Here is a 14428-nt window from a genome sequence, read left to right on the forward strand (position 1 = left end):
ATTTATAAGAACTTTTTTTTTGAGACAGGGTTTCTCTGTGGAACAGCCCTGGCTGTCCTGGAACTAGCTCTGTAGACCAGACTTGCCTCAAACTCACAGAGATTTGTGTGCTTCTGCCTTGTGAGTGCTAGGATTAAAGGCATGTGCCACCACCGCCTGGCCAACATGTTTTTAAATGCTTATACATCAGGAATAGCATAATGTTACAGGTATCCTTTTAAATTTTTTTAATTTAATTTGCTTGCCTGTTCTGAGTCAGGGTCTCTCTACTTCTCTCCGGATGACCTGGAACTCACTATGTAGATCAGGCTGGCCTGAAACTCACAGAGGTCCACCTGGCGCTGTCTTCTGAGTGCTGAGGTTAAAGGCGGGCACCACTCCTGGCAATACATATCCTTTAAAGAGAGAGAGAGACTTACTTTTATGCAAGTGCTTTTTCTACATGTATGTATGTGCACTAGGTGCATACTTGGTGCTGCAGAGGCCTGATGAGAGAGGAGGCCAGAGGAGGCTGTTGAATCACCCAGAACTGTAGTTACAAATGATTGCAGGTGCCATGTGGATGCTGGGGACAGAACCTACATCCTCTGCAAGAGCAGAAAATGCTCTTAACTGTTGAGTCATTCTCTTGAAAGTTAAGGGGGTCCGGAAACTCCAGTAACTTCGGCACCATTGAGGATGACTTTAAAGTTTATTTTTCAAAACCAATCTAAAAATTGCTTGGTCATATTTGTTTTGTTTTGGGATTTTTATCTATCATTTATATTGATTTTCAATGTTTTGATTTGTTTTGTTTTTATTTGAAAGAGAGAGAAAATAAAAATGATGTTGGGTGAGTAAAGAGGTGAGGAGAATCTGGAAGGAGTTAGATAAGGAAAAATATGAATATGACCAAGATATATTGCATGGAAAAAATATTTTTAAATAAAAAAATGTTTGCAATAGGGCTGTCAAGGTGGACCAACAGGTAAAAGCACTTGATGCACGAAACTGATGGGCTGAATTTGGTTTCTGCAACCCCTGGTGAAAGGAGAGAACCTCCACCCATGCAATGGTATGCATGCACATGCATTGGTACACATCATATACACCAACATGAAGAAATAAAGCCACATCCACTGTAAAAGGTGTGTCATGCGAAGGCAGTTCTCGGTCTAACATTTCTCTGCTGTTTGGAGGGCGGTAGATAAACCTCTAGAGGAATTTCCAAAGCACAAGAGCACAGTAGCGACTGTAGCATTTGCAGTGATCCAGATTTGACATAGATTCATAAAAGTATGAAGGTAGGCTGAGTAGCAAGGTTATAGTTCATCACATGGTGTCAAGTGTTTTCTAATTAAGTTAGTGCATATAATTGCATAAATATTGGTGTCATTATGACATTTTACATATGTAAATCACTCACATTGATCATAATCACTCCCACTATCCAAATGTTTTCTAGAATTTTCTACTTTCTAGTGACAACATTTTCCAATAGAATGCAAGGCAGTGATTTCAGTTGTCAATAAACCTTAATAAATACATAAGAGTTTGCAAACCTTTCAATTATTTAATAACTTCATTTACTCAACGCTCTTGTTATTTGCATATATTGTGTATGTGGAATTGAATGGCTTTATGACCTTATGAATGCAGTTGTTTTGTTCAGGTAATCTCAAGGTTTTCATAAAATTGTCAGCTTAAAGATGATTTTTGGTAAAACTATACTAAAAATAGAAAGCTCGTAATTTTTTGGCAAAGCAATTTTGATGGTTAGATTTGGTCAACTCGATGCAAACTGGAATCATTCTTTCTGAGCAGAAGGAATCTCAGTCATAGACTCATACTCATAGAGTATGCTCTGTGGATATTTCCTTGATGGCAAATTTATGTAGGGGGTCTCAGCCCATTGAGAGCAATACCATCCCTAGGCAACTAGACCTGAGCTATATTTAAAAAGTAGCTGAACAAGTCAGAGAAAGCAAGCCAGCACACAGCATTCCTCCAGATCCTCAGTTTCTCAGCGTCGAGCTTCTGTCATGGATCCCCTCTGTGATGGAACTAAGAAGCCCTTCCCTCCCCACGTTGCTTTTAGTCAGCATGATATACCGTAGCTGCAGAGAACAGAAGGAGGCAAACCACAAGGGGGTCTAAAACGCTTGGACTGATTCTGAAGATGAGTTGTTCAGATCACACATTCATAAAAACTTTCCTGATAACGTTTGTTATAGCATCTCTTGACATGCAGTCTCATCACTGTTTAGCATTCTTATAATCTGAAACAACGTAAATGTTCATTTTGATAAATGACATATAGATTTGCCTCCAAAGCTAGGAAAACAAAAGCATTGGAAGACATTGTGCCCTGTTATACACAGTGGGAAGGCCTCCAACCTTGAAAGCTGAGAGACGGAAGCAGATTTTTCCTCTAGCCAGCTATGCAACAGGGAATGAGTTATGTTAACTCTCTGAGCACAAATTTTCTCATCTATGATAATTAGGATGCTAAGAGATATGCAATGAGATAAGCTAATAGAGTTATAATGTTCCTTTATCATTATAGTAGACAATAATTATGTCCTTTCTTTTCCTTGAAAGCCAAAGTGAAAAAAATTAATTCCAAAGTTTGAATCCATAACTTGATAAGCAATTGTTCAGAAAAATTTCTCAAATGTATTAAATTTATTCTCAGAGATATTTTTTTGGCAATAGGACACTATTTAGCTATTGTCTTCCCAGAATGAAAATTCATTATTGGGTTAAGCTTAAAGGGAGATTGAGATATTTTAATACCTTCAGAAATTCATTGAGCTTGTTATTCTTATTTTTCTTTTTTGGTGCTGGAAATTGAACCCAGTGCTTTTGCATGCTAAGCATACATACACTCTACCACTGAGCTATAACCCAGTCCTGTACACACTGTCTTGAATTCCATAGTTTCTTTAATAAGATAGATCACTCTCAGATTAGAGTAAAAAAATATTAGCCATTATTTAGATTCTATTATTACTACATAGAGGTTTTATTCGGTTCAAGAACACAGATGATAGAAATAACTCTTCCTTTTCCTAAAGATTGTGAGTTTTACCATAAGCAACTGTTTCTTGTGGATAAAAACTCTTCAAGGGAATTATGAAGTAGGTGTTAATAGTGACAGTAGCATGAAAATTCCTTTAATCTGAAGATTCTGTATTTCTGTAATAATTTTTTTTGTGACGAGATGACCTATTGATATTACCAAAAGAGAGCCCTATAGAAGGGACACATGGTATAATACATCCTTAAGGTACACATTTAAAGCTATGATATTTCCGTTATCTTCAAGAGTGGTTGGGAGAGGTAAGCATGGGAGGACTCAGGAGGAGCACTGGATTTGTTGGCAGGGACCCATCTGCTCTACTACACACAGAGCCAGCCTGGCAGAACAGACTGCCACCTTAGAATGAAGGAAGTCAGCACCAGTGTCACGAACGTAGATGCCAGGATCTACAGCCTAAGGGAAGAATAAGCAGAACTAACGAGTAAGTTCTGACTCATTGTTTCACACTGTCAATCTACTTTACTCCCTCCTCTGCTTAGGGCTGTGCACACACAAAATATTTAGCCTAACCAAGTAGGTATTCAAAGCATAATATTACAACTACATTTTTTATTTGACCAACAATAATGTGAACGCATGTTTTTTCTGCCGGAGATAGGCTTTCCTTCCATGATAATCCCTATAAAGAGAAAGCTGTTTCCTCCTAAGAACATAACCTTTAGTGGTAAGCAATGAATGCTACAATTAGGCTCTTTCAAACTGGATTTCTTGTGAAAATATGTTAAAATATAATTTTATTATATTATGTTTTAAATTTTTCATGTGTTCATTGTCTTTTTAAGTAAACAGAATATTTTGAAGGCAGAGGTTATTTTGTATATTTCACACTTCATTACATTTAAAAATAAAATTGCAAGTTTAGTGGTGAATTTTAGTATGTCAGAATAATATGTCTCAATTTCTCATCGTATCAAATCATAAATAAACTATATATTTAGACAGAATAATCCTTACAAGCTAACCCAAACTAAGGTTTTTTTTTTTTACTAGACATGGTTGCCTCCTGTTACTCTTAGTGCTGTGATCACTCATAAAAATAAAATTCTCAATTCATAATATTAGGCCTTGCAATGAAATCACTGCATCATAAATCACAAAGTTCAGGGCTGTCTCTACTGGAGATAAAATGACAAGGCAAAGACTTGAATACCTAGTGGATTCAGTTTTGCATATAGTTTAATTTATTGCATTGTTTTAGATATCAAATATGCAAAAGATCAATAATAGTCCTTAACAAATTCATGAAATAATCCAGTCAGACTTCAGTCTTCTTGAATTGTTTCCTGATGAGTTTTATGTTTCACTGGCTTGGAGATCACTTAGTTCAATATCGCATCTCTGGACTGCACCACACTAGATCAACATATTTTTTGCTTACTTATGGCACTGTAGTAGGTCTCTGAGTGGCATTCATCAAAGTCAGTCAATTTCTTGCAATTATAAAATAGAAACATTCTGAGTAAAAGAGCCCATGTGGAGAGCAGTCAGTGGTTTTGTCAGATTAGCTTGTAAAGCAAAACATCCTCACTCATCTCCCACCAATGACTTCATCGTATGCTTGATAGAAGGAACCATGTAGCATTAGTCAAAAGATTGTTAGCAAAGGTTTATAACCCACAAATTATTTCTTATCCCACTTAGAGTAAATGACAGTCAAAGCACCCTATATTATCACCAAAGAAAAGATTGTAGAATGGTAACTTTTTGCTAAAGTTAATCAGTTGCAACAGTCTATCTTGTTTATTAGTTCTGAATAGTCCATATGGGTATTTTTCCAAGCAATTTCCATCATTTTATTAATTTCTACCAGGAATACAAAATGTTAACTGTTATTGGCTGTAACTTGCATGCATATTGTGTAACACACATGAACACACATGCATATGCACATACTGTACACACATATACATATGATCACACATGGATGCATGCATACATGCACACACACCATAAATGGAGAGCTTTAGTATTCTTGATATTCATTTAACCCTATGCTTGACCTCACTTATCTTTTTTCTTTAACATGATTACAGCTTTAATCATAAAAATTATTTCACCAACTGGGCACTACTATGAAATAGAAAGTCGAACAGAAGTCTCAAAGCATCTAGCCATTTTCTATCTCAGCATCCAGTCTTTTCTCACATTCTTTTTGATACTAAGTCTTCTTATATTGCAAACTGTATTTTCAGTGGACTCAGTATCAAAGTAAAACTTTAGTTTTCTCATATAACCAATTGGGTAAGTTTGTAAGCTTTTTTTTTCACCGAATTATTATTTTTTATGTGTGTGCCTCATGCATTCCATGTAGAGTCCAGAAGATGGCATTGGATCTCCTGGTGCTGGAGTTACAAACAGCTGCGAGCTGCCATATGGGTGTTGAATTATCTGGAACAATAGCAAGGGTTCCTAATTGTTGAACCATCTCTCCAGTCCCTGGAAATGTCTTTTGATATTAAGCTAATTTATAAAGTGAATAAAAAACAAATCTATAAATAATTTCTTTACTGTTTGAAGACTGAGTAAATGCTGCATTTTCCCATCAGTGTTTGATGCGTGTATGTATAGTACAAGCCCACTTCGATCTTTTTCAACATGATAAATAGTGTAGAATTCATAAAATAGAGTTACTTCAAGAATCTCAACCTGTTCTATATCTGTGTCTTCATGTTCCATTATAGAACATTCTGCACAAGGTACAGATGGGGAGAAACTTATTTCTTCTCACCCAGATATCTGTGTTAGGACTGAAGTTGAAGAAGTATCAAGTATTCTTTTTACCTGAAGATACTAATATTTGATTATTGTCAGCCATTCTAAAAAAATTTTGGTTCAATCATGACTTCCTCAGCGAACTTGCTCATTTTTTTTTACGGTATTTATCAGAATACCCACTCTTCGGTGTCACTTATTGTCCCTCTCCCAATTTTGTTGTAAAGCTCTGGAAGGACAGAAGTCATGTTCATACATTCACTACAAGATGTTCAGTATCTCATGAACACCAACTAGTACTGGGTGAGAGTAACATATGTGTAAGAAAAGTATAGGAGTGGGTGAATATAGTTCATAGGTGACCCTTCCTGGATGGGTGGAGAGACAGCATTAGGAAACCACAAAACCTGAAAAAACTTGAAGGATGAGTAATAACGAAGACGAAGACAACTCACAAGCCCAAAGCAGAAATTCCAGGTTTGCATCGGCTACCTCCTGTTTGTGATGTCAGGACAGGGATTTGTTTGGGGAGCATCAGTAACACCTGCCTCCCTTTCTATTTGTTCTCTGTGTCCCTCTAAGAGGAAAGAAAGAAAGCCCACACCTGGCTGATGTACGCCCAACCTTCTGCCCACCATCAGCTTGTTGTTTGTTTCCCAAAGACATGTTCCCAAAGTTCACAGTGTGTGTTCCGAGTGTGCCATCTTTGTGTTTTAGGTATAAATGATCTTTTATATGTGCTGCATAAGCAGCTCTTTGTTCAGGTCAGTAGCAAAGGGTGGCCACATCTGATAACAAGTAACTAGACAGCAAATACAGAAACTGTTCTCGGAGAAGGCTGTAAGAATTTGTTCAGGTGCTGTGGATGTATCCCAGTTTTTAGAGGCTCTGCCTCCTGTGGTGTATGAAGCCCTAAGACTGATCTTCTCAACAAAAACACAAGGGAAGGCGGTGCCTGCCTGCTGTCCCAGCATTTAGGGGGAAGGGCAGGGGCTTCATAAGTTTAAGACCCTCCTTGACAACTCAGTATTTTCAAAGCTAGCCTGTCTCTGTCAATTTTTTTCAGAAATAAAGATCCTTATGTTCCTATATTAACACAAATCAAATAAGATCTTAGAGATTTTGAGTAGTGAGATAGTGTGTAGGAGAGAAAAAGCAGACTTTATCTTTGAGATTCTATACAATCATCAGCTTTATTCCTTTAAACAGCAGCAAACCATTATAGTTAAACAGACTGGTAAATTTGTGTAGCCCTGGCTGCTTTGGTTGGCAAGTCATCATTGAAAGTTTTCTTTTAAAGCTCCCTAGGCCTGGATGTAGCCAGGAGGACCTTGGACTTCCCACAGGACAGGGTTCCCTGCCCTCTCTCAAGCAGGGAAGGAGAGGGAGGAGGGGATGTGGGGGGAGCGGGAGGGGATTGGGAGGAGGGAAGGAAGTGTAAATATTTGAATGGAAAAATAAAATTAAAAAAACGTAAAAAAAATATCTTCTCTTTAGGGGAAGTGGCACACTTAGTCACTGAGCCTGATGTCCCGAGTTCAGACCCTAGAACCCACATGGAGGAGGAGAGAACTGATTCCCATGTTGTTACTGACGTCCATACAGGTGTGCACACACACACACACACACACACACACAAAGTCAAAGTATATTTTTAATTTTCCTGTAGAGTCAATGGAGCAGTTGCTATTTGATTTGCTCTGTGTTGTGTAAAAATAAAATCCATAGTACAACAGATAATTAATTAGGGGGATAAATTTCCCTAGGATGTAGAGTTCTAATTGCCTAGATTCTTCAAGAGGTGAGTAGTGTAACTCATGAAATCCATCAGTTTGTCTTTACATTGTGTGTGGTTCCTTTAAGCATACAACGTAAAACACTGAAGTTAGGAACTGAGTGAGCTGGAGTTGTAACTATTCTCCTAGTAAAGACTGTTGCCAAATTTATTGAGGCATTGAGAGAAGCTAATGATCATGCAGAGATTCAGTTCTCTGAGGAAGAGCAGAGAGGATTTAGGCCATTTATGCTGCTGACATCTGAAAATTGCTTCCTTCATTTAGTAGCAGTGGACAATTACCTGGTGATTAGTCCAACTACTCATTTTCCTGTAAATGTTTTCTTTAATTGCTGATGAGATATTACAAGCCATGCTTACAGCATATTCATTTGCTGAGCAAATACTCAGAGGTTTCTGTGTATCAGACCTTATCATAGACACCACAGAAACAGACAGAATACAACAGGGAAAAATATTCATTGTAACATTTGTATTTTAATGAGCAATTGCTATACATCTATACACACATGCATACTATAATGTTTTAGAAGGTTTGAAGAATAATAAATCAGTTAAAAAGAAAAGAAGTTCCCAGAGTCCCTTGACTTTTATTCTGGCAATTTAGACACTCTTTCCAGCAAGGTGACTTGTGAGCAAAGACTAAAGGAAATGATGGTTATTCTTGGTTGTCAACTTGACTACATCTGAAATTAACTAAAACCCAAAAGGGCTGGCCACACCTGTGAGGGATTGATTGATTGATTGATTTTGCTTAGTTGGATCTTTTAAAGATTCACTTCTAATCTAGATCTTTGAAGAAGGAAGACATGCCTCTAACCTGACCCACACCTTCTGATGGAAACCTATATGATGTGGGAGTCCCCTCTGTGTGCTGTGATTACCATTAATGAATAAAGAAATAGCTTTGGACCTATAGCAAGGCAGAACTTAGGTAGGCAGGGAAAACTAGGCTGAATGCTGGGAGAAAGAAAAGCAGAGTCAGAGAGAAGCCATGGAGCCGCTGGAGACAGACACTGGGAACTTTACCTAGTAAGCCACAGCCAAGTGGTGATAGAAAGATGAATAGAAATGAGTTAAATTAATATAAGAGTTAGCCAATAAGAAGCTAAAGCCAATGGGCTAAGCAGTGATTTAAAAAAAAAACAGTTTCTGTGTGATTATTTCAGGGCTGAGCAGCTGGGAACTAAAAAGCAGCCTCCCTCCTTACAACACCTATATATATAGGACATGGAAGAGGGAAGTTCCTCTTGTTTACCTGCTTCCTTTTGTCTTCTAGTCCATTCCTTTATTAGCCTTAAACCCGTTTGTTTGGGATTCTGCCTTATTCTGAAGACAACCTGAGACATCCAGCTTCACGAGCTGAACAACTACTGGATTCTTAGATCTTCTGTACACAGGTCATCATTGTTGAATTAGCTGGACCACAGCCTGTGAGTCAATCTAATAAATCACACCACACTCACCACACATGCACACAGGCATGCACATGTGCACACATACAGAAACGAAGACAAAAAGAGAGATTGATTCTGTTAAATTTTGCTATTCTAGAGAACCCTGACTAAGGCAAACATCACATGGACATGGGAGGGATGAGCGATTCAGGTAAGGACAAAGGTAAAGGCTTGAAAGAAAGAACACAAAAGAGCAGCAAGGAGGCAGGGAACTTGGAGAAAAGTGAACAAGGGATAGTGGTGAGAGATGATGAAGAAGAGGCATGAGTTTGGTGAGAAGCCTTTCAAGCCACTGCATAGACTTGGTTCTTTACGAAGTGGGGTACAACTGGATGTTTTGAGTAGTAGAAAGATATAGTCTAATATACATTTTGAAGGATAATTTTGTCTCTATGCTGAGGATAGTCAAAAACAGTTTGTTAACTCTCATAGTCACCCAGGCAAGATGATGTTGTCTCCTTGGAGACTGGTAGTAGCAAAGAAAGTGACAGGCAATAATTCTGAATTTATGCATATTTTAGAGTTGGTATATTTTGATGATATAGTGAATCTGAGGTAAAGGAAAAAGAGAAGATTCAAAGATGACTACAAATTTTTATTTTGGGCAACTAGTAGCTTCAGCTGGTCATTTACTTGAGATGAACAATAAGGCAGGAGAAACAGGATTAGAGTAAGAAATACCAGGATTTCCACTTCTTATTTTTCAGATTGAAATATTTGTGGTTTCATACTTAAATGAAGATATTAAGTAAGCAACGGTTATTTAAACATGAGATTTGGAAGTTATGCTCAAACTAGAAATATAAATACAAAAATCATCATTAAAGTTACAATATTAGAAGTGCTAAAGTTAATGAATTAGAAGAAATATCTTCATTAAATATCAATGCAGATGTTAAAGAGATGAGGTCTGAGGGCTGACACCAAAGACATTAGGATGAAGAGTTTATAAGAGTAAGAAAAAGCAACTAATGAGTTAGAGGAGACTCTGGAGATGAAGAAATGCTTGTAGGGATGGTCAATCTGGTCAAATTCTGCTTAGGTGAAATGAGAGCAGGACTGAGAATTGACCACTGGCTTTAGCAAAATTCAGGACATCAATAACCTTGACAAGGGTATGTTATTGGATAGGTGAGGAGTCAACTAGATGTTTGTTAGTCATATAAATGGTTACCTCTGGAATTATGACTGGCCCACTAGATGTTCACCAGGTTAGTATAACATTCAAAAAATTAGAACATTCCAACTGTTAGATCCAGGTATCTAGGCAGGGGGATGGGTGAGTCCACATCCAGTGGTTTGCTGTGCATCTGGGGATGGGAATGGGGATTGGATTTTATATAAAGACTTCAGAAATACACACTGCAAAATATATAACATTCCAATAATACTGGCCAAACTGAATGGCTGCATGCAGAGAAATCAAACTAGAACTGTATTTATTATCCTGTACAACACTCAACTCCAAATAAATCAAAGGCCTAGACATAAAACCAGAGACACTAAACCTGATATAAAAAAAGTAAGAAATAGCTTTGAATTCATTGGCACAGGAAAAGACTTTCTGAACACAGTACCTTTAGTACAGGCACTATGATCTACAATTAAAAAATGGAGCCTCATGAGACAGAGACGCTCCTGTAAGCAAAGGGTACTTTCATCCAGACAAAAGGGCAGCTTACAGAATGGGAAAATATTTTTATCAACTACATAACTAATAGATAGCTAATAAGCAAAATATATAAAGAAATCTTGTTGAGAATATTGTTTTAAGATGTGTTACATTTGCTGATGGAGCATTTGTTTTTAGTGATGCAAAGATGTGTTGTATTCTTTTATGTTGAATTTGTTTAACTCTATGAAGGTGTGATTCTTTGCCTGTCTAACACAATTAATGGTGTAATAAAGAGCTAAATGGTCAATATTGAGGCAGGAGAAAAGATAGGCAAGACACGGAATAAGAAGTAAAGAAAGGTATACAGAGATAGAGACAGCTAAAAGCCCAGAGGCAAAAGATAGATGGGATAATTTAAGTTAAGGAAAGCTTGCTAGAAACAAACCAAGCTAAGGCCAGGCATTTAAAAGTAATAATAGGTCTGTCTTTGTGTATGATTTATTTGGAAGCTGGGTTGTAAGCACTCCAGAAGGCCAAAGAGCAAAAGAGTAAAGAACAACCAATAACATTTTGGCATACCAACATGGGTCTGAATTTCCATGTAGGGCCTAAGAAAGCTGGAAGAAGGAAGGAAGCAAGGAAGGAAGGAAGGAAGGAAGGAAGGAAGGAAGGAAGGAAGGAAGGAAGGAAGGAAGGAAGGAAGGAAGGAAGGACACAGCTCCTTTAAGAGGCATTGCTGTTCGGCCAGCAGTACTAAGTAGAAACTAGAAATGGTAGACAAGTAAAAACTGTGGCAATGCAGGTACCAGCTTCCATGTCTAGAAAGGTTTAATGCAGTTCTCAATCAAGTGGGCAGAGCCAGGTACCAAAGCTGCTAGGAGGATCCAGGTGTAGCTGAGCAATCTAACATTTGCTCAACGCAGTCAAAAAAGGCTAAAAAAAAAATGCAGTAAAAGAGGTCCAGGTTTCTGTATGTTTAACAATGTGTGTAAAATTAAGAAAGAAAAGAAAATGGGTTATCAGTAGTCACAGAAAAAAAAGAGTTAAAAAAATAGAGTCTTTAAAGAGTAATATAAAAGAATATAAAAAATAAAAAGCCATGTAAGATGGGAAATTCACAGGGGGTCTGGATCCTCCATAGTATTGTGTTGATTTTTGACTTTGTTGTTTGTTGATAAGCAAATGACAGCTGCTAAGAGACATGGGATTGAAAGAAGGGCTGGAAGAAACCAGCCTAGATATTGTAAGAATGGAAGTCAAAACATGTATTTGTCAAATAGAAGTTAAAATGCTTTGGAGAAGAGGTTTTGCCTTTGTTTCCACAGGAAACAAGAGACTGTGGATTTGTTCCAGGTTAATAATCCTGGTTTGATCAGGGGAGACCTCCTGAAACTTGATCTATCAACAAAGGTTATAGCTGGTCTTCCCAGGACTTGGCATTATATCAAATTTTCTTAGGGACCCTAAAGATGCCTTCATCCATATTCAGCAGGAAACAGTATAAAGAATACAACATACATATTCCCAAGAAAAATTTAAGACTAGACATCAAGAAATTAGATAACCCAACTAAAAATGGGGTACAGATCAGAGAATTCTCAACAGAGGAAACTCAAATGGTTGAGAAAAACTTTAAGAAATGTTCATAATCCTTATCTCTCAGAGAAATGCAAGTCAAAATGGTTAAGATCAATAGAACAGGTGACAGCTCATGCTGGAGAGGATGTGGAGTAAACAGAACACTCATCCATGATTGGTGAGAGTGGATACTGGTACAGCCACTTTGGAAGTCAGTGTGGCAGTTTCTCGGAAAACTGGGAATCAGTCTACCATAAGACTCATCTATACCGCTCTTGGACATACCTAAAGGAAGTTTCACCCTACTACAGAGATACTTGCTTAGTCATGTTCATTGCTACTATATTCATAATGGCCAGAAATTGGAAACAATCTGGATATTCCTCAGCAGAAGAATGGATAAAGAAAATACAGTACATTTACATAATATTTACATAATAGAGCATTACTCAGCCATTTAAAAATTACATTATGAAATTTGTAGGCAAATGGATGGAACTGGAAAAAAAAACCAACCTGAGTTAGGTATCCCAGAGACAGAAAAGACAAATATGATATATATTTATTTACATGTTAGTACTAGTTAAGTCAGTGACAACCAAGCTAGAATCTGTAGCACCAAGGGTTATGTATAGGGTAAAGAACTAGAGGGTAGAGATAGAGTTTATATTCAGCATGCACAGGCTCTATATGGATCTACACCAGGTCCTCTGCATATATAGTATGGCTTTCAGCTTCGTGCTTTTATGGGATACCTGAGTGTGTGAACAAGTGGGTCTCTGATTCCTGTGTCTTCTCTTGGTCTCTTTTCCTTCTGCTTGTTTGTCTTGTCCAACTCTGCTATAATAGTTTTTGTTTTATCTTACTATTTTTATTTGGTTGTATATTTTTATTATCTCTTAAAAGCCTGTTTGTTTTCTAATGAGAAACAGAAAGATAGTGGAACTGGAAAGCAGGGGAGTAGTGGAGGGAATGGGAAGAGTTGAGTGAGAGAAAACTGTAATCAGGATATATTATGTGAGAGGAAAAAACTATCCTCGATAAAAGGAAAACAAACAAGCGAAAAGAATGTCCTATAATTCCCCATTTTATTTCTGCTGGAGATAAATTCCCTGTATTTTCATTCAACTATCCACATCTTGATTTTCTTTTCCTTCCTTGTAAGTATTTTCATTGATAATTGTATTCTGTTTTCTAGTTGGTTCCTTTCAGCACTTGAAAAATACTGTGTTACATCTACTTCTGTTTAAGTATTTGTTTCTAATATTGTAACAATTTCCTGTTTGTATTTTTTCACAGATCTCCATCCTTGAAGTTTGTATTCAAGAACAGCTCCCATATGTCAGATTCGCTGGGCAACACTTGGTGTGCTATACACACTTGCAGAACAGATTCTTTCTGAACACATAATGTTCTGATGCTTAAAGCCCTTTCCCAGAGAATTTCAAGTCAGATCCCTAGAAATAACTAATTTCATCTCTAAATAACTATTTCTAGTAATAAAAAAAAATTCCATGAGATAAATAGAATTTGCAATTTACCAAGGGATAGGAGGGGCAAATTTTTAGTTGTGGTTTATATAGGTTAAGTGTCCATCTGTTCAAAATTACTAGAAAAAAATGCCATCTCTAAAATTCAAACATTTTCCCTTATAAATTTTTGCCATAAAGTCACTGAAGATTCCAAGACAAACTGAGGTTCTCAGACTACGTGGCTGCGTGGTCTGTAATTGGCAGTGGATAAACTCTCAAGAAAGCTACATCATGCGATATATCCCAGTATTTAGTACTGTTTTATCTATCTTAAGATATTCAGAAATGTGGGGTAAAAGATAAAATGTGAGCTATTTGTCTTCTACTAAGTATATAAATATTTTAATGAGGTGTGGCTGAGGCATTTGATTTGAGTTTTATGGTTCTGTCCTTCTGTTTACCGAAATCTAACAGTGCACATATTTCTTGGAAAACACAGAAGATCAAAAGTTCCTCCCAACTTTCTTCAAAGCCAGTGATGAGAAAGACAGGAACATCATAATAATTAATGTTTTCCAATATTAAACCCATTACTGTCTCCTACTTAGTCTTTTTTTATATCTTATTTTCGTGATTAGTTTAAAGCTACCATAATTTTCCTCAGTAAATAAGAGATGATGAAAGCATTTTCTCAGGACCACAAAATAAATAAAAACA

Source organism: Microtus pennsylvanicus, chromosome 1 (assembly GCF_037038515.1).
Source record: "Microtus pennsylvanicus isolate mMicPen1 chromosome 1, mMicPen1.hap1, whole genome shotgun sequence".
Lineage (NCBI taxonomy): Eukaryota > Metazoa > Chordata > Mammalia > Rodentia > Cricetidae > Microtus > Microtus pennsylvanicus.